The sequence below is a fragment of the Pelophylax lessonae genome, assembly GCF_965119305.1.
Source record: "Pelophylax lessonae genome assembly, chromosome: 10".
Classification (NCBI taxonomy): domain Eukaryota; kingdom Metazoa; phylum Chordata; class Amphibia; order Anura; family Ranidae; genus Pelophylax; species Pelophylax lessonae.
In genome coordinates, this window is record NC_138777.1 from 88604537 (window position 1) to 88625157 (window position 20621).

General features: G+C 40.5%; 1 protein-coding gene and 1 pseudogene across 2 annotated transcripts in view; both read right to left on the bottom strand.

The window, feature by feature from the left end:
- CHID1 (chitinase domain containing 1) overlaps positions 1 to 20621 on the bottom strand; it is a 1130290-nt gene that overhangs the window by 372275 nt on the left and 737394 nt on the right. The gene's annotated exons all lie outside the window — the stretch shown is intronic.
- The window catches only part of LOC309565518 (zinc finger protein with KRAB and SCAN domains 4-like), a 39657-nt pseudogene continuing 26319 nt past the window's right edge, over positions 7284 to 20621 (bottom strand). The window contains exon 2 of the transcript in view: positions 7284 to 7317. The product of the transcript in view is annotated as a zinc finger protein with KRAB and SCAN domains 4-like (transcript). The remainder of the gene's footprint in view (positions 7318 to 20621) is intronic.

The following is a 20621-nucleotide window of genomic DNA, read 5'->3' on the forward strand; positions in this document are numbered from 1 at the left end:
ATAGGTTTGTATCATAAATATAATATTAAAGTGGTATCCTTTTTTGTTTTGGAAGTGATCCCCCAGACCCCCGAGGGGGTAACTGGGATAAGCGCATACTTCAAAAGGTAAAAATACTGGATTGAGCTCCTTGAAGCAACTAGGCCCCCAGGAATAAATGAGGTGCTAACCTACAAGCCCTTTTTGGGCTAGAACCTCATACATCTATGGGAAATATTCAGGTCAAACTCTATTTTCCATTTCCCTTTCTCTGAAAATGCACATGCATCTGTATATATTCATAACGGTGAGAATCCCTCATCTGATTGCCTCAACCTTATGGATTCATAGGGGTATCAGATGGATGGATTCTACATATATTCACTAGTCGGTTTGTAATCTGTTGGGGGCCTTTTCTTGGCAGATGGCCTCGCTGGCCGGACACGGCGGACCAGTGAGGGAAGAGACAAAATGTTTTTTCTTTTTCTTTTTTCCTCATTTCTTTTTTCTCTGTAGTAATTGCTATTATATGTAATTCTCAGCCCCCGTTCACACTAAGGCGACCTGTGAGGCGACCTGGTCGCCTCACAGGTCGCCGTAGGTCGCCTCCCATAGGGAAGCTGCGGACCCGTTCTAATAGGAGCGACACAAGTCGCTCCGACTTAGAAAAAGGGTCCGGAGCTTCTTTGGGGCGACCAGGAGGCGACCGCCATAGACTTCAATGTTATGACGTCCGTGGCGGCCTCGGAGGTCGCGGTGCGAAGTAGCGTCGCCCCTATGTGAACGGGGGCTTACAGTATGTTCCCCTTAGCTTTATAAATATTTGCTAACTTCATATACCAGTAAGAAAACATTACAGTACTACATGTACATCCTTGTGGTATTTTGACCACATCGTTGTACACAGAATTATATTACAAGTAGCGATCATATGTTTATAATGATTGCATAATATTTCTGTACATGATTGGATTTATTAATGTGATTTCTATCAAAGTGCTATATAGATTGATGTGGATATATTGTTAAATTGCTTGTCTTTTTGATTGTTTTTCATTACATGACATTTTGCATTGCATGTGAATCATTCTTTCTGGTGTATCCGGTGTGTGCTTATCTCGTGCCGATCTCCCATTTGGCCACAGAAGGGTGGTAGCTCAGGTGCCTCCAATGGATGTGTGGTCCCCGGACATGCCGACTATGGGAGGATCTCTTCCCTGTTGTTGGCATTGTGGCTGCACACAGCTGCACAGTGCGGCTGAAGTATGTTGCAGCACTGCGCAGGCTCCGACCGAAGCCTATGCAGTTGGGGGCCTGACTCGGCGGCTGTACGTCACGTCCATTCTGACGTGCGTCGCACGCCAGGTTGAAAGACTGCATAAATAGACAGAGCACCGCAATGGCGGCAGGACCCGGGCATGCTTATCACAGGGACATGTGTATATGGTAGGTTTTTTTCAAGATTGACCGCACAGGTGGACTTTTTTTCTATAAGACTCATCTCCCTGCAACAATATGCTTTTGTTACCCTCCCTTTCAGATCTCTTGATTCTTTGAGGGCATGATTTGCAGTGAGAAAAAAGACTACATCTTAGATATGCAAACATATTGATTCATCCTTACTATTAACGTCTATAGGCAAAGATCCTAAGCCACCCTGTTGATTGCTTGTCCCGGCCCCCATTTCTGGAATTCTTTCCGCTAATGTGGTAGGTAATTAAAAAGGTATGATGAGTTTAATACTCTCTCATACCCGATATATATCTTGCATTATTCCCTTTTTATTGAGACCGGACCTGATATAGCCATATATTTTCAAGGTTAGAGACCAACTTTGTTGATACTACAGCAGCCTGAGAATACTTATCCAGCATTCTTTGCAAAGTCTATACTACTCAGGTACTGTGTTGATTACTATAAACAGTGGACACCTCTATGCTCTTTGTAATATGCCCATCACCCTCTTTCTTTGTCAGGTGGCTTGAAACTTTACTATTCAAGGCATAGAATTCTCACAATTCTATATTTACACATAGATGCATGATAACCTTAAAACATCTTTTTTCCCCTTCCCCCTCCCTTCTCTCACTGGTGTTTCTGTGGACCTATGCTTTTCCTTTCCACATCCATGGGTGAGGCATCCTCTGGGCATCTACTCCCTGTCCCCCCCCTTTTGTGCGATTCAGCGGGAGATCACTCTGGGCGCACACTGAGATACCAGTTTCACATGCTTGTTTGCTGTCATTTATAATCCTTTATGTGATCTATGCTATACAGGTAAATAAAGGCAATTCTGCTATAAAGATACTATATACCCCTGAAGAAGCGGATCAACCAAGACCGTGAAACATGTCGGGTTGTTATCCGCTGTTATTCATCGGACATAGCATATACAGTATCTCTGCCTAATGTTGCATCTGTATGTATTTCAATTATTGTACAATTTGTATTTTTTGTAAAATTTATGTTTGTTGCTTTTAAAATTCTATGTTATATTAATACAATTTTCTGTAAATTTTAATATATTAATGTCTTATCATTATTGATATGGTACCAATTTAAAAATCCCAACAGCCCTCCTCTTTGCTCTATTTTTTCTACCTTCCATTCCCATTTTTTCTCTTTCCCCTTCCTATCTTTCCCCCCCTTTCCCCCCCTCCCCTGTCCCGCCCCTTTCTTCCCCCCTTCCCTTTACTTCATCCCTTTCCCCTCCCTCCCCTCTGTCTTCTCTCTCCCTTTTTTTCCTTTTATCTTCATCCACTTTTCAAGGAAATAGGCTCTGGCACCGAGAGCTTACTCCTGCTCTTTTTTCATTGGGGTCACTCCCATTATTTTATATGTTAATTGAGGATGTCGGTACCCATTCACACTAGATAATACAAACATTAAACTTTATATTGATTCTGCATTATGGTGAGTGGACATATTTTATTTTATTTTCCAATGTAATAATAGAAATAATGTGCTTCAATTATCCTGACGCCATATCAACCATAATGCTACAATGATTGAAGCGCCAACACCCACCATTGCCCTGACAAATTGCCCCGAAAAAACGCATCACTGCCCCCCCAGGTCTTGGCCTAATTTTTTCCATGCGGCTGGTCCCAGATGTCAAAAAAGTTGGGGACCGCTGTACTAAAGCACTCAGTCAAAGAATAGTTATGATTGCAAATTTACTAATGGTCATTAATCCCAGGAGTCTTCAGGAGGGGTTTACTCAGCTAAGCACACTCCTGCATGCATGCTTGGGCTAAGGGCAAACAGATTTCAGGAAGTAAATGCTACATAAAACATATGCCCTTACTCAAGATGGCCATGACCAGAAATACTAGGGGGATGTTTTTCAAAGTGATTTATCAACAAAATGAAGCATTGAGACATGGATGGATGGGGGAGTTTGCTTTCTATATTAAAAATGAGTTAAATCATGTTTTTGGTTTGTGGTGCTCATATGCAGTGAAGATCCGCTTTACCACTTAGCGACCACCCTATAGCAGTTTTACTGCTACAGGGTGGCAGCTGTGCACAGGATCATGTTTATATACGTGATCCTGCACTTCCGGGTAGGGGGTGCAAATGTGGGAGTTGATCAGTGGGCACCATGGACTCGATGTCTTCTGGCACCCCCTAATCATCAGCCAGAGAGACAGAACTGCAATCTGCCTATGTAAACAAGGCAGATTTCTGTTCTGACTGAAGGAAAGACATGAATCTCGCATCTCTGCAAAACAGGGACTAGGATCCGTGTATTCCCCTAGTAAAAGCACCTCCCACAATTTAGTAAAACACTAGCTAGGCACACAGTTAACCCTTCGATCGCCCCTGATGTTAACCCCTTCCCAGCCAGTGTCTTTTGTACAGTAACAGTGCATATTTTTTGCACTGATTACTGTATTAGTGTCACTGGTTCCCAAAAAGTGTCAGTTAGTGACTGAATGTCCGCCGCAATTTCGCAGTCCCGCTATAAGTCACTGATATAAATATCCAATAGTTTGTAGATGTATAACTTTTGAGCAAACCAATTGATATATACACTCAGTGGGACTTTTTTTAACCAAAAATATGTAGCAGAAAACATATTGGCCTAAATTGATGAAGAAATTCGATTTTTACAATTTTTTTTTACTGGATATGTTTTATAGCAGAAAAAAAAAATCAAAATTGTTGCTCTTTTTTTGTTTATAGAGCAAAAAAATAAAAAAAACAGAGGTGATCTCATACCACCAAAAGAAAGCTCTATTTGTGAAAAAAAAGGATATCAATTTTATTTGGGTACAGCATCGCACGACGGCGCAATTGTCAGTTAAAGTAACGCAGTGCTGTATCGCTAAAATTGGCCTGGTCATGAAGGGGGGTAAATCTTCCAGTGATCAAGTGGTTAACTACATAACGACCGCCCACCGCAGTTTTACTGCGGCAGGCAGCCGCTCCTGGGCAAAGCAATGTTATGTTACGTCGCTCGCTCAGGATACTCTAGGGGCTCCTGCCCCCGTTTGTCAGCTGGGAAGCCAGTGCCAGCTCCGATGGCCACCGGCCACTCCCAATTTCCCGCAGCTGAGAGAGAAAGAAAGACGGCTGATGTAAACACAGCCGTCTGTCATTCTCCCTGAAGTGATCACAGAGGCTGTGTGATCCTGCTATATAGGATTGCATGTCTCTGTGATTACTTCACAAGCCACGCCCCCTGAAAGTTAAAATCATGCCCCTAGGGATACATTTAACCCACTGATCACCAGTACAGTTAACCCCTTCCCTGCCAGTGTCATTTTTACGGTAACAGTGCATATTTTTAGCACTGATTACTGTAGTAATGTCACTGGTACTCCCAAAAGTGTCAAAAATGTCAGTTAGGGGTCCGGACTGTCCGCCGCAATGTCGCAGTCCCGCAAAAGAAATCGCAGATTGCCGCCATTACTAGTAAAAAAAAAACAATAAAATATACATAAATCTTTCCCGTAGTTAGTAAACGCAATAACTTTTGCGCAAACCAATCAAAATACGCTTATTGCGATATTTTTTACCAAAAATATGTAGCAAAAAACAAATTGGACTAAAATGTTTAAAAATTTAGATTTTTACATTTTTTTGAGAATTTCATATAAAAGAATGTGAAAAATATTGTAATTTTTTCAAAATTGTAGCTCTTTTTTTGTTTATAGCGCAAAAAATAAAAATCGCACAGGTAATCAAATACCACCAAAAGAAAGCTCTATTTGTGGTAAAAAAAGGACGTCAATTTTGTTTTGGTACAGCGTTGCACGACGGCGCAATAGTCCGTTAATGTAACACAGTGCCGAATCGTAAAATAGGGCCTGGTCATTGAGCAGCCAAATCCTCCGGTCCCTAAGTGGTTAATATAAAGTTTATGAATATGTATGATACTAGCCTGGTTATGTTTTTGGATCAAACAAAACAGTTGGAAACTGATTGTACATTGAGTTCCAGACTATATAAAATCTACCTTCTTGAACAACCTCTAACACAGTTCTACTTGGAACCTTTAAAAATAGGAATTCTAATGGGTCCAGCAAGTTGTATCTTTTCTTGTTCAAACATTTTATTGAAACCAGGGAACATGGTACAGTATATAAAACCACAAACAAAGCATAAATGTACAACAAAAGGTCCAAATGACCGAGAAGGAAGAGAAGAGAGAAAAAAAAGAGCTGAATGTATGGGAAAAGTAAGTCAAAAATTGTAGAAAGCGTTTATATTCACATTCATAAGGTTGCTGGGTAGCCGTCCTAGGGTCATGCAACCTATTTTAGCACATGTGGAGATTATGGCTGTCTCCACGCAGAGTGTGGGTGGTCGCACACAATGCTCATCTAGGTTTTCTGGGAGATTCTTGCACCATGCTTGGTTGCAATCAGATTTGGTCAACAATTGTAGCTAGAATAAGGCCCCAAAATGGAACCAGTGTGTAGTCAGCAGAGGCACTGATTCAATAAAAAGGGGTTTCCAAGTGGATTCCTCAGGAAGGTTGGTATTTATTAATAATGAAAACAAGTTAAAACACCGTCAACACGCTGTGGGGCTCCACATTAAAAATGTTTTTGTCATATTCTTATGTATTTCATCCTGTGTACTGTTTTCCTGATGAAGTGGCCACTAAAGAGCCACAAAATGCATTGAGGATGTTTTAACTTGTTTTCATGATCAATAAATACCAACCTTCCTGAAGAATCCACTTGGAAATACCTCACACCCCCCCCCCCCCCCCCGACGACTGACAATACATCTGTTGGGCCTCCTCTGCTCATTCCCCCAGAGATGTTTCACTAATACAGGAGGTGTGTTACTGGCAAGATCACCAGAGAAAAAAAAAGAGGGGAAAATGCTAAAATAAAGGAAAACGAATGCAGCCATCAGATCTAATGGTTGGTAAAGTTCAACATAATTTTTGGTTTTGGGTTTATTACTGCTTTAACTTCACTGGCCTGTTGCTTCCATCTTTTTCCTTACTACCCTTCTTGTGGATAGGTACGCCTCCTGTATGAACAAGTTGATTTCCAAAACCAGTGAATGGTATAGAAAATATACCTCAGTGGGTAGCACTGCCCCTGTTACATTATTGAATGCATTTTCTTTTAAAACAACATCTGAAATACAGTCTATTAACACCAACTGATGACTTCAGCTAGCAAAATAATAATGAAAGGATCAGAACCAATGTTACTGAAACAGCAGCATGGGGCTTTCTGGCCTAGATAAGAAGCAGCACATTTTAATGTCTCTTTGTAGCTGTCAGTGAGTGGTTACTGATAGAACATGGAATTCTACTATAACAGACAAAGAAAACCCAGACAATAACATAGATTGATAATGAGTGTTTGACCAAATTAACCTGCAGATTTTCATACGGATTTGAAAATACATAACCAAAAGTCTGTACTGAATGAGGTCACAGGGTGAAACAGTTACTGGAGTTAATGATGTTTTGTGAATTCTCACAGTGTTTCCTATTATAGATATTCCATAGAAGTAATAATGTTTCTACAATGAGAGTGCAGTGTCAAAATGCCCTAATGAAGCCGAACACCGCCTCATAAACTGAGATTTAAACAATTTACCAACTATTAAAAAGAGGGTAGAGAAACTTTGGCTCTTCAGTTTTTGTTGTATTGACATCTTTAAATCAATTGTATTTCTCTTTGCATCTTTGAACTGATTTACCTTTGTTCAGTTTATCTTGTTTCAGCCTAATGGATTATGGAGCTTGTCTGAACTTACAGTGGGAGTTGCTGAAGAGGCCTAATTGTGGAGACTAGAGCCTAGTGATTTTAGCTATATTGCTAAAATTACTCATAAGTATTAACATGAAACAAACAGCACCTGTAAGGTGTAAGAAAGAAGAAATAAAAACAGTGAGGAAAAAAAAAAACAGAGCAGAATTATATTTACAGGAAAATATATTACAGTACAACAAATAAAAGACAATAATAAAACAGTAAATTTAGAAGATAAAAAATGAGACGCACTAAACAAACTTCTTTTCCTGATGTGTAAATCTGCAGAGTTCAGCTCAATGTAGCATAATCCTGTTTTGGGGTATAAGAGTCTTTGGCCCTCAAATAGGAAATAACTCCTGACAGGTGCCCTTGGTTTGATGGTAAATAACAACTGTTAAGCTGCAGTTACAAGAGCTTTTTGTGGACCTTCTAACTCAGTCACAAGAATTAAGTGGTGGGAAGTAGGAGTGCTGAAATATTATATAACTGTAGGGCTACCCCCTGAGGAGCCACTTTGTATGATGGGTCCTCAGTTTCATGCCACAACTCTGTAACGGTTTCATCCCCTCTGACACACCTGGCTATATCTTAGCATGTTGCATGGACTTAGCTTAGGCATTGGTATAATACCACAATGGTATTAGCACACAAGAAATTGGCTCACAAGCTACTTGACAGTGGATAAAGTAAATGTATTATTGCAGGGCAAAGAATGAATGAAATGAACAGAACAATAAACAAGGCAATGAATACATTAGATTAACTGATGGGAAGATTAGCCTCAACTATGGTAACTGACTTAAACCACAATAAGGCTAAACACTGTTAAACTAGTATACACAGCATTGGTAAGAAAAGCATCAACCATGAAAGCATGAATGACAGAAAGAATAATCTAATTTTAACTCTTGGAAATAGCAATTTAAAAAGTGTCCCGAGTGCACTCTATGCATACACCCCTAAAAGTGGGTGGGTGTAAACATTCCTGAGAGGGGGACCCTGAAAAAGGTTGTAAAGTACCTGGCACCTGATCAGGAAAGTTGAGCTGACTAACATGGGGACCATCTGTACGCTGGTGCACGCATTACTTTCTCTTTAAACTGTATGCAGTGGATAATTGTTGGACTGCTATGTAATGGGCAGTCTCCACAGGCATTAAACTGTGGGTAGTGATGGGGTAAACACAGCTGGTTCTGCTCACCACTCCAGGTACACAATAAATCGGTCCAGAACACTTGGGGGTCTGTTGTCCCCAGGAATTTGATCCAATCTGCAAAGGCTCAGTCTCTCAGCTCTCTGATCCTCAGTGTCTCAGTCTATCTCCTGTGTAGGAGGCACAGGCACCCCAGTAACAGGTCCCTTTAGCTCTGGTTCTAGCACTCAGGAATCCAGTCATCACACAGGTCCTCCTTCTGTGGGAGCTCAAACCCAGACAGTAACAGGTCTGCAAACACCAACACAATTCATAGCCCACAGGACTTTTAACAAGTCACAACCCACAGAGTAAAAACAAGAAAATGTATTAATCCAGACCAATGATTTCAAATACATTTATAAACATGTCATAATAAGTGGTTGCCAAGAAATACATGAATAAGCAGCATTAGATCAATTAAATCGTAAACCTTCCATCAGGCATAGATGATCTGTACTGTTTTTCTCTATGCATTTCGCGAGATAGAAACCTCACTTCCTCAGGAGAAACACAGATGAAAATCTAAAGCTACAAACAAATCAAATTAGAAAAAAAAAAAAAAAACTTCAAATCTGGACTTCCAATTCAGATAGTTGCATGAACTTCTACAAATAGGCAGTGAATAATAGATAGCCGAATATACTTGGTCAATCTTCCAAATATGGCTCAATATATTACGCCGGACGAGGCCAACCAATGGTTAACCAATTTCTCCCTGGGAGTTGAGGAACTCCCAAAATGTACAGTTAAAAATCTATTCTACAGAAACATTGGTATTTGTAAACCCAGGACCCCATCACCTCTAAATTTGTCTCATCACAACCAACTATAGTATTTAGACGAGCTCCATCTCTTAAAGATAAACAAGTGCATAGTTATTTTCCAGGACCAAACTTGAAAACCAATCCACTAAAAGGCACTTATAGATGGGGAGGTGTGCATACTGTAAATATATTAATATTGACAAAAATATTACCTTGCCTGATGGGAAAAAATGTGTGAACTGCCAGACTGAAGGGGTGGTATATATCATGATTTGTGAATGTGGGGCCTACTATGTGGGGAAAACTTTTAGGGAATTTTGGAGATGTATATATGATCATGTATACGCAATTGAAATTGGTGATCTGTATACTCCCATAGGAAGGAACGCAGCTCACGATCATGCATACCATCCCTTTAGGTACAATTTTTAGCCTTGGAACATATCCCACAAGATCCGCGAGGGGGTGATTGGGATAGGCGCATCCTTCAGAGAGAAATGCGGTGGATACATTCACTCAGGGCAACCTATGCTCCTGGGTTGAATGATGTCACATCATTTAAGCCCTTTTTCCTGTTTGAATTGAATGTTGTGTGGTGTGCATAATTATATTTATATTTTCTGTATATTTGGATTTTTTTGGACTATGTGTTTTTATGGTGATGTTTAATTTGTGATGCACAATAGGCTTTTTTCATTTTGATTAGATTTTTAGATATTGTGTTCCTTTTTTTTTTTCTCTCTCTCTCCTAGGTCACATGTTTATCCTTGGGAGTTGCAAGCCCCCTTTTGCCACATGACCAACTGGTTTGGGATTTTGGTTTTATACTGTCCCTGTTCCCATCTTTCAGCCTGGGCTCTCAGGGTGTCAACACTTGTTCATTTGGCCTCACGTCTCCCCTTCCGCTCTGCTTCTGTGGACTGATGGGATTGGCATCACATCCTGTCTCCTCCATGGCACCAATTGTGTGATTGCCCTATGACGGTCTGGGCTGCCTCGCACTCAGTTTGGCATGGTCCCGCTTCCCCAGCATGAGGCGAGCATGGGGCACATTCCAAAAAGAGGAGAGGCAACTGGATGCCTCCCAAAGAAATGCCATGGCCGATGGAAAGCGGATGGCAACAGGGGCGGCGCGCAGCCAACACATCATCATGCAGTTTTCCTGCCATTGTGATGTTTGAGGGGAGGGATTTTTACCACCGCAAGGGCTATTTAGCCAAATGCCTGCCCCCAGGTGACTACCATCCCTCTGAGTGGATCTGACAGCACAAACCCAGGTCGGTTTTTGACTATAGGGTTATACAGAGTAACTGCCATTTCTGATTACGGTGCTATATTATACATAGCCAGTGTCTATCCTTGTCGGTCATTTATATTCTTTTTAGGATGCACTCTCGCCCTGCCAGTTCATTACTGCACTTTTTTTTATAGGATGTATTTTTGATTCGCTAGTTCACTTGTGCATTACTTCCTGCAGCATACATATTTGCTTTGTTAGCTCACCATTACACTCTCTTTTACCGCGTTGGCACTTGCTTCACTGAGGATGTATTGTGTGTATCCCATTGGATTAGATTGATCCTCTTATTATGCTGTTTTTGTCTCATTTTCATTTCTCTTTCTTCTATCGATTTTGGTGCTTGGTTTGGGAAGCTAGGTGTTAGCTTTCTCCTTTCACGTGCCTTCTTGGTTGGCACATTCCACATATATTTCATTAGGGTGTTTATCTCTATGACCTAGTCTTACTTCATTAACTTGGTCTTAGCCATATCAGGCAGTTAAAATTTCACATTTAATACTCACTGGGTTTTTCACTGATGCTTATTTACACTGTTCACTTTTCCACTGAGCAGATGCATTGGTTACTGAACCTCTTTTAATTTAATTTTATTATATTCTATCCATCTTATGTGGTTTATTTCTGCACATCAGGGGATGCCCAGCCTGGTGTCTGGGCCTCCCTTCTCTTTTTTGTGTTTAGGCTTAATAGGTTATGTTTTAGTTGCAGGATCGGCGATAGATAACCAACTGTTCCTCGTGCTGCCGTCTGCCGTCTCCTACTTCCTCAATTCCTGGGGAGAAATTGGTTGACCATTGGGTGGCCTTGTCCAGCGTAACATATTGAGCCATATTTGGAAGATTTACTAAGTGTATTTGGCTATCTATTATTCACTGCCTATTTGTGGAAGTTCATGCAACTATCTAAAATGTAAGTCTGGATTTGAAGGTTTTTTTTTTCTTTTGATTTGTTTGTATCTTTAGATTTTCATCTGTGCTTTTCCTGAGGAAGTGAGTTTTCTATCTTGTAAAACGCGTAGAGAAAACAGTACAGGTCATCTATGATTGATGGAAGGTTTACAATTTATATCTAATGCTGCTTATTCATGTATTTCTTGGTAACCACTTATTATGACATGTTTTTAAATGTATGTAATATCATTGGTCTGGATTAATACATTTTCTTATTTTTACTCTGTGGGTTGTGACTTGTTAAAAGTCCCGTGGGCTATGAATTGTGTTGGTGTTTGTACTATTTGGGAATGTGATACACCTCTACCCCATGTATACCAGCTCTTTTTGAGTAACAGGTCTGCACTCTCTCATTCCCTATGCTGTACTGCCCAGACTCCCGCACATTTGCCCAAGACAAGTCTGGAGGACCACTCCATGGTACACCACTCCCTCCCCCCCGAGGAGTGCATGTCCCATCATCCACTTTGGTCAGATCATCCAGTAGGGAGGGGGAAGGAATAGCTGCCTCTTTCCTCTCTCAGACCTCCCCCTGATGACAGAAAAGGGGGGAAGCAATGCGGGGATGAGACACAGCCCACAGCTGGGCAACTTTTTCCCTATCTAGTGGTAGGAGGAAGAAGAATGGGCTTTGATAAGGTTTGAATTGGCTGGAGGGCACCAAGCTTCATACTATCCCTGCAGACCCTCCTACGATGTCAGTTTTCTAAATGTGGTCATATTGCAAACTTACAACATGACACGATCTAAAAACCTATATTTTCTAATGCAGCATACATTAAATTACGTTTTGAAGAATACCCATAAAATGCACCTTCCAAAAAAGCATTAATGTGTTCCATTGGCCCTCTGCACTTTGTAAGATAGGGGTGTTTAGTCTTTTAAAGGTAACTCCACTTCCGTGAAAAAAAAATAACAATATATAGCATATACAATTGCGACACAAGTCATATTGTAATTGAATGTTATTAAAAATTGCCTTTCCTTTTGAATCTTCAGCTTTGTAATTTTCTGTGAAATGCAATGCAATATGGCTACCTGGAGGTGTTCTGTACAGACTTAGTGTACAGAACGCCACTCAGATATATAATTTCCTGCTTGTATGATTGGCTCACTGAGTTTCCCAGAAGTCTGCACTAAGATACAAGTCAGATTTTAGGCATCCCCTACAACAAAAATGTAATTTTTGATAAGATACTTTCAGTAGGAAATCACGCCTAACGGGATGCAGACCCTGCAATTGTCCTCATTAGAGCTTTTTTCATATTTAAGAAAAAAGTTGTTAAAATACTTAATGTAATGTAAGTAATGTACATAGATCATCCAGAGGGGAATGTTTTTTTCTCAACAAAAGTAGAGTTACACTTTTAATATTGGCAAATTATTCATACTAACAATTTAATTATAACAGAAGTTATACTTTATGAGTCAATGTTGAAAGTGGAGCTGTTTGAAAAAGTAATTTCTAGGTAAGATCATGGCAGCCCTCAAGCAGAACTGCTCAACTTTTTATGATGCCAATCACGACCTGTGTTAGAGTTTTTTATTGCATGACAGATACCAAAAGGAGAACAAGTAAAAAACACAATTAAGAAAGCGTCCCTCCATTCCAATAGATGAGGGAGAAATGAATTAGTGATATGACTGTTGTGATTACACTCAATGTGGCAGATGAATGAGACATGTCGGTCTGAACTTGCGGTTGAAGGGCCTGGTAGTCCACTTTTATTAAAAAGAAAAGCAAAGTCTTTACACAACCTTTGCCCATGCAGGGGAAATTAGCTCCTCACAGCAAAACAATCAACTGGAAATGCTGTCTCACCTGATTATGCTTCAGGAGCACTGCAGTTGTTAGTACTTGTCCCTCAGACCACTGGCTCTTCAGGCTCACTCAGTCTTGGTTGCAGAACCTCACTGCACAACCCCACTGCTGGCTTTTAAATAGGGTTCTCCAGACCCCCCAAGCTTGCTCACTCCTCCAGAGACTTTTGGACTCCCTCCAACCCCCTGGGCTCACTAGCTGTCTCAGCTTCCTCAGTCTCCAACTTTCCCAGTCCTCGGACAAGGAGTCCTCGTCACAAGGGATGTAGTCTCTAGCAGGAACACTCAGCCCTCCTGACAGGGCTCTGTCTGCAAAAAGCAGCAACTGCCCTGAGCTATTCTCAGACTTGGTTTATAACAATTCTGCTCATTTGTCTACAAACAGAGGCTGCAGGTGTCTAGCACACCCTGACACAGGACTGAGTGTTCTGTCTCGCCCAAGACACTTTGAAACCGTCAAGCTTCAGGCCTTGACCCAGAACCATCAAACCCAGAGAAAACTTACAAGGCAACTTTCTCTGCTCACAAAAAAATAACAGTCTGAAACTTGGTATTAAGCCTAAGTATGAATTTCTACCTTCATTTCCTAAACTCAAACAGTGCCACTGTTACAGTGGCAGGGCCATTCACTGTCCATACTTTCATATGTCCCGAAATCCCAATTCAAACCTTATCAAAGCCTACATGTGTATTATTTTTATAAATGCAATCAATTGGGTTTTGTTAGTCAGCACATGTATTTCTTCATTTAACAGAAGTTGGGTGAATTTTTTTTCTCCTCTCTTTTATATATTTCACTTTGTCCTTTATATATAATGTACACTGGGGTTTGTGGTGTTAGGCACCATGATACACTTTAGGGACAAAGTGAACCCTGTGTTCACACTGTGGGGGCAATTTCCTAAAACTGGAGCAGACAGAATCTGGAGCAGCTGTGCATGACAACCATTCAACTTTTAGCTTCAGCTAGTTCTGTTAAGCTTTGAAAACGAAAGCAAGATTGGTTGTCATGCACAGCTGCTTCTGATTCTGTCTGTTTCGGTCTTAGTAAACTCCCCTCTGTTTGTGGATTAAATAATGTATTAGGTATTTCATTTTTTATATACACATCACTGACGGTGGGGCCACTCCATAATATGGATGGGAATGCCCCACACAATTATTTGCAGCCTAGATAGAGGGTAGAAAATGACTGCATGAGGATATTGAATTACAAATACGTTGCGGACAGTTTTTACTCATTTATATATTTGTGTTACATTTTTGAAAAAAAGTATGATATATGGGGCAATACTAATGGCTTATATACAGTTTCCCACACACAGCTAATGTGTAAGGTAAGTCAACAGGCTAGGAAAGATTAGTTTGTAAATGGATAGAAAACTGGCTAGAAGACAGAATTCAGAGAGTAGTGGTTAATGAATCATACTCTGAACGGTCTAGGGTTATCAGTGGTGTACCCCAAGGGTCAGCGTTAGGACCCTTACTTCTTAATATATTTATAAATGATATAGGGTCTGGTATTAAAATTACCATTTCAGTCTCTGCAGAAGACACCAAGCTATGCAGTGGAAAAACATACTTACAGAATGTCTCCAACTTACAAGCCAACCTTAATGCACTGTTTAATAGGGCAACTATGTGCCAGATGAGGTTTAATGTTGGAAATTGTAACGTAATCCATTTGGGGGCTAAGAATATGCATGTATCATACATACTAGGGGTAGTACAACTGGGGGTATCAATGGTGGAGAAGGATGTGGGTGTTTTTGTAGATCACAAGCTTAATAGCATGCAATGCCAAGCTGTGGTTTCCAAAGTGAGCAAAGTCCTTTCTTGTATTAGGAGAGGTATAGACTCCAGAGAGAGACATAATTTTGCCCCTGTACAAATCATTAGTAAGACCTCATCTGGAAAATGCAGTTCAGTTTTGGGCACCATTCACAAAAAGGATATTGGGGACCTGGAGACAGTGCAGAGAAATTAAACCAAACTGATAAGAGGCATGGAGGAGCTCAGCTATGAGGAAAGATTAGAGGAACTGAATTTATTATCTCTTGGAAGAGGAGATTAATTGGGGGTATGATCAACATGTAAGAAATACATAAATGCTCAATATAGTGAACATGGTGCTGAGTTATTCACTTTGTTCACCTCACATCACAGAGGACAGGGGGGGCATTCTTTACATCTGAAGGAAGCCCCAAACCATGACACTCAGACCACCATGCTTGACTTTAGGCAAGACACACTTGTCTTTGCACTCCTCACCTGGTTGCCACCACACACGCTTGACACCATCTGAACCAAATTGGTTTATCTTGGTCTCATTAGACCAAAGGACATGGTTCCAGTAATCCATGTACTTAGTCTGCTTGTCTTCAGCAAACTGTATGTGGGCTTTCTTGTGAATCATCTTTAGAAGAGGCTTCCTTCTGGGACGACAGTCATAAAGACCAATTTGATGCAGTGTGCAGCGCTTGGTCTGAGCACTGACAGGCTGACCCCCCCACATCTTAAACCTCTGCAGCAATGCTGGCAGCACTCATACATCTATTTCTCAAAGACAACCTCTGGATTTAACACTGAGCATGTGCACTCAACTTCTTTGGTTGACCATAGTGAGGCCTGTTCTGAGTGGAACCTGTCCTGTTAAACCACTGTATGATCTTGGCCACCGGGCTGCACCTCAGTTTCAGGGTCTTGGCAATCTTCTTATAGCCTAGGCCATTTTTATGTAGAGCGACAATTATTTTTTTTCAGATCCTCATAGAGTTCTTTGCTATGAGGTGCCATGTTGAACTTACGGTGACCAGTATGAGACAGTGAGAGCGATAACACCAAATATAACACACCTGCTCCCCATTCACACCTGAGACCTAACACTAACAAGTCACATGACACCGGGGAGGGAAAATGGCTAATTGGGCCCAATTTAGACATTTTCACTTAGGGGTGTACTCACTTTTGTTGCCATTGGTTTAGACAATACAGGCTGTGTGTTCACTTATTTTGAGGGGATAGCAAATTTACACTGTTATACAAGCTGTACATTCACTACTTTACATTGTAGCAAAGTGTCATTTCTTCAGTGTTGTCACATGAAAAGGTATAATAAAATATTTTAAAAAATGTGAAGGGTGTACTCACTTTAGTGAGATACTGTATGTTTGAGTAAAATAAACCAATCTTTAAATTAAATCAATCTTTAAGCTGAACTCGACCTCTTCAGGTAAGATTTTGCATCCACCATCCAGAGTAAAAAGATAAATGGAAAAGGGAAAACGAGAAAAACCTCTAGAATGGCATGCCATATTGTTAAACTATTAACTGCTGATTGTGCATGTTTTCCTGTAGGGCTATTGATCAGTGTTCAAAGCACCCCCTTCATTTGCTAGTACAGAAGTAGTTGCCTCACTGCCATTGGGGATGAACAGTGTCAGCTTGACACCATGCTTAGAGCTTTGACAGGCAGGGTGAAACAATTTTCTTTCCCTCTGCTTAAACTGCATGTGGAGACAATAGGCGCATCAAGCCCCTATAGACTCAGTGCCAGACAAATTAAAAGAGATTAGCAATTTCAGCACAATCCCCTTCACTCTATTCATATTTAAATGGGTTTTCCAGCAGATAAGACATTTTACACAAAGCAGGACAAGGATTTGTCCCAAATCAAATTATGTGTTAACCCATTTCGCTGCTTGAGTGGTTGTTCTTTCTACCATTATCTAGAAACAGGTGCACATATCTATACAGAGACACAGAGGAACACTTTTACCTAAAATCCTGTGAAGGAAGAAAACGTTTTTATTCATATTTTCAGTTTGTTGCAGCCAACCACAGGCTATCAAAGAACTGGCTTATGAATAGAAGTGTGACTTTTATAAAGCCTTCACTAGTATTCTTCAGTTTACACCAAAGAGAAGATCTGACCTGTTAGCTTTCATTACATTTCTGATCTGGTGAAAGACACTTATGTGCTGAACCTGGGGCAATTCAATTTTTTTGTAAATGTTCAACATAAGTTGAATTGAAGTTATTAGCAAGTCAGTCTGCTATGACATGATTAAACAATTGGTTTTGCCACCTTGTTTTCATTTAGGAGATGGTAGGATGTTTTACTAAAGCCTGCAAGCCCGGCATGAAATGTAAATCTATGTTTAACCATGAGGATCTTTGCTTGATTGAGTTCTTTTCCTCCTGGGGCTGGAGATGTCCAGCTGTGCTACCTTTCCCATCCTTGCCAATGTAAACACAAATTAGGAAATTCATAAAGAGCCATCGTGCTTCTGCACAAAAAAGATGGTGCAGATGATAGATTTATGTACCTGTTAGAAACAGGCACATGACTGGAGAAGTGGCCATCTTTACTTCCCCGATAACCACAACCCTCTTTCATTTATCTTATGTCCTGATAACAAACAACAACTAAACAGTTTTTTTTTGTTGAAATATGATATATTTTATGTAAATGTATATACTGGTCACACCCTAGGCATTGATGTCCAAAACATACAAATACCATAAAACAATCCCATTTTGGATGATCCGAGAAGTTACCAAAAATTGCTTGATTCTACCAAAATCACATAAACCTATTTATGCTTAAAGCCACTACTGCCCCCAACTGCTTATTCTAGTTTGGGAGCTTACCAGGGCTTCAGCTATTTGTTTACAATTTTTAAAAGGTTGGAAGGCTGGTGAGAAACTGCTGAAAGGTAGGAGCAAAGTAGGCCGTGCAGTCAAAGAAATTACTTGCATAACTTTAGTTCTTTTGCTGCAAACTTTGAAAATGAACTGCTCTAGCTTGTCTGCAGCTACATGAGCAATCTGGTGCAAAATATTGCTGCAGCTGCTTGATTATTGGGGTCCCTGATGAATTGAGGATTGTCCATGGTGGAGATTTGGGGTCCAAAAAGTTATACACAGTATATATATATATATATATATATATATATATATATATATATATACACAGTATCTCACAAAAGTACACATTTTTGTAAATATTCTATTATATCGTTGCATGTAACAACACTGAGCATCCATTCACACTAGTATGACTTGTCAGGCGACTTGGTCAGCCTGACAAGTCACGCACCGTCGTGTCCCATAGCGTAGTACAGGAACGGTTCTAATAGGAGCAACACAAGTTGCTCCGACTTAGAAAAAGGGTCCTGTACTACTTCGGGGCGACCTGGAGCGACTTGCATAGACATTCATTTTATGAAGTCCGTGCAAGTCGTGCCGAAGTCGCGGTGCATGCGACTTCACAGGTCGCCCCGAAAGTCGTGCCGCTTCAATGTGAACCGGCAATGAAGAAATGACACTATGCTACAATGTAAAGTATTGAGTGTACAGCTTGTATAACAGTGTAAATTTGCTGTCCCCTCAAAATAACTCCACACACAGCCATTATTGTCTAAACCAATGGCAACAAAAGTGAGTACACCCCTAAGTAAAAATGTCTAAATTAGGCACAATTAGCCATTTTCCCTCCCCGGTGTCATGTGACTTGTTAGTGTTAGATCTCAGATGTGAATGGAGAGCAGGTGTGGTAAATTTGGTGTTATCGCTCCCACTCTCTCATACTGGTCACTGGAAGTTCAACATGGCACCTCACAGCAAAGAACTCTCTGAGGATTTGAAAAAACAATTTATCAAAAGATATAATAAATAATTTACAAAATGTGAGGGGTGTACTCACTTCTGTGAGATACTGTATATAGCGGGTAAAATAAGTACTGAACACGTCACCATTTTTCTAGGTAAATATATTTCTAAAAGTGCTATTGATATGAAATGTTCACCACCTGTCAGTAACAACCCATGTAATCCATACATTAAAAAAAAAAACAGAAGTTAAATTATGTGTAATAAAATGGAACGACGCAAGGAAAAAGTATTGAACACATGAAGAAAGGGAGGTGCAAAAGGGCATAGAAAGCCAACACTGGGTGAAACCTATCAGTAATAAGAAAGCAATTCTGCCCCTTGTCAGTGCAAATTATTATCAGCTAGTTCAGTCTCAACTGATGGCATATATAAAGGTGTCTCATTACCAAGGTGTCACACAAGAAACATCTCATAATGGGTAAAAGCAAAGAGCTCTCTCAAGACTTTTGCAACCTCATTGTTGCAAAACATACAGCCATGGCCAAAAGTTTTGAGAATGACACAAATATTATTTTCACAAAGTCTGCTGCTTCAGTGTCTTTAGATCTTTATGTCCCATGTTACTACGGTATACTGAAGCATACTGAAGCATAATTACAAGCATTTCATAAGTTTCAAAGGCTTTTATTGACAATTACATTATGTTTATGCAGAGTCAATATTTGCAGTGTTGACCCTTCTTTTTCAAGACCTCTGCAATTTGCCCTTGCATGCTGTTAACCAACTTCTGGGCCACATCCTGACTGGTGGCTGCCCATTCATGCATAATCAATGCTTGGAGTTTGTCATATTTTTGGGGTTTTTTTTTGTTCACCTGCCTCTTGAGGAAAAGTTCTCAATGGGATTGAGGTCTGAGGAGTTTCCTAGCCATGGACCCAAAATGTTGATGTTTTGTTCCCCAAGTCACTTAGTTATCCCTTTTGCCTTATGGCAAGGTGCTCCATCATGCTGGAAAAGGTATTCATTGTCACCAAACTGTTCTTGGATGGCTGGGAGAAGTTGCTCTCGGAGGATGTTTTTGTACCATTCTTTGTTCGTGGCTGTGTTTTTAGGCAAAATTGTGAGTGAGCCTACTTCCTTGGCTGAGTCTCAGGATCCTGGTCTCAGGATGCTTTACTGTAGGGATGACAAAGAACTGATGTTAGCACTCACCATTTCTTCTCCGAAGTTTTCTCCGGATGCCCCAATCACTAAGGGGATTCATCACAGAAAATGACTTTACCCCAGTCCTCAGCAGTCCAATCCCTGTACCTTTTGCAGAATATCATTCTGTCCCTGATATTTTTCCAGGAGAGGGGTGGCTTCTTTGCTGCCCTTCTTGACACCAGACCATCCTCAAAAAGTCTTCACCTCATTGTGCATGCAGATGCACTCACACCTGCCTGCTGCCATTCCTGAGCAAGCTCTGCTTTGGTGGTGCCCCGATCCTGCAGCTGAATAAACTGTAGGAGGCGGTTCTGGTGCTTGCTGGACCTTCTTGGGCACCCTGAAGCCTTCTTCACAAATGCAGTGGAAATGTTTTTTTTTATGGATTTAAGTTCATTTTTAAGGCAAAAAGGGACTTTGCAATTAATTGCAATTCATCTGTTCACTCTTCATAACATTCTGGAGTATATGCAAATTGCCATCTCAAAAACGGAGGCAGCAGACTTTGTTTAATCTTAATATTTGTGTCCCTCTCAAAACTTTTGGCCACGGCTG